The sequence below is a fragment of the Carlito syrichta genome, unplaced genomic scaffold (assembly GCF_000164805.1).
Source record: "Carlito syrichta isolate Samal-C Ts95f unplaced genomic scaffold, Tarsius_syrichta-2.0.1 Scaffold314325, whole genome shotgun sequence".
Taxonomy (NCBI): Eukaryota; Metazoa; Chordata; class Mammalia; order Primates; family Tarsiidae; genus Carlito; species Carlito syrichta.
In genome coordinates, this window is record NW_007258421.1 from 261,888 (window position 1) to 263,326 (window position 1,439).

The following is a 1,439-nucleotide window of genomic DNA, read 5'->3' on the forward strand; positions in this document are numbered from 1 at the left end:
GGCACACTCATAGCCACTGCAGCCTCGACCTGCTGGGCTCAGGCGATCCTTCCACCTCAGCCTTCCAAGTAGCTGGAACTACACACTACCATGCCCAGCTAGTTTTTGTGGTTTATTGTGCTTAAGCTTGAGGCCGGGTTCGGTGGCTAAGCCTGTAATCTCAGCACTTTGGGAGGCCAAGGCGAGAGGATTGTCTGAGCCTGTGAGTTAGAGACCCACCCGGGCAACCTGGCAAGACCTCGTCTCTACAATAAATCAAAAATTGACCAGGTGTGGTAGCGTGCCCCTATAGTTCTGGCTACTTGGAAGGCTGAGGCGGAAGGATAGCCAGAGCCCAGCAGGTTGAGGCTGCAGTGGCCAGGAGCATGCCACTGCACTCCAGTCTGTGCGACAGAGTGAGACTCCAACTCAAAAAAAAAAAAAAAGAACTAAGCTTGAATACAGCAACCACAGCTCAGTTACAAGCTGTTTAAATACTGAGGTCTTCTTCAAATCACCCTCATAGCAATCTGGAATTAAGTCTCTGCAATACTATTGTCAAATGACCAGAGATATCAGAGGGGAATACTGAAAGTAAATCTTACTTTAAACTATGTCTTTTACAATTGTTTGTAGACAAGCGGGAAACAGTGATAACTTCCAAGAGGCCCACTATTTAAAAATTCTCCTTCAATTGCATAAGTACTTCAAACTTGGTTTACAACTCCCAGCAAAGATTTTTAATTCCACATTTTGTCTGACACATAGAAAATATTTCTGTCAACCAAATGTCTAATCTCTTCCCCGGGTTAATGGAATGTTCAATACACTGAAATCTGGAAGGGTATTTCTCCCTTCATGAATACACAGTAGACATGTACATACAGACTTTAGAACAATAACAATCCCAAAGTCTTTCCCAAAATGTAAATGTGATTATAATCATATAATCCAAACTTTTTCAGGGAACGTTTTTCAAGACTAAATTCTCAAAACTATAACCAGATTATCCAAGACAAAATTTTGTGTTCCATGGATACATTTTCAGGTCATAATTTGTAAATTCAACCATTACAAACTCTGTAAGAAACCAACTTACATTTAATTTTAAAATTATACAAGTGTTTTGACATCGCCTCCCACCACCCTGGCCCATTCAGTTTTTTTAAATGACAGGAAAACACCAACCAATCACAGGTTTAATGGGTTTAATAAGTTTACCCCTTCGGTTCCTATTTGCAGCACCCAAGATTCCTTTGACATAACAGATAGACCTGGCAGTGGCCGGCAGTACATTTCCGCCCTCCCCTCCCCCCAAAGAGTTGAAAAGTTCAGTTTCTCTGAGCACTGAGTTGCAGTGGCACTTGTCCAGAATTGGTACCTCCCCATAGTTAGGGGACTTTAAATGTACCAGTGAAGAAATCTTTTCTCCTTCAAGAAGAAAAGAAAAATCACTCCTC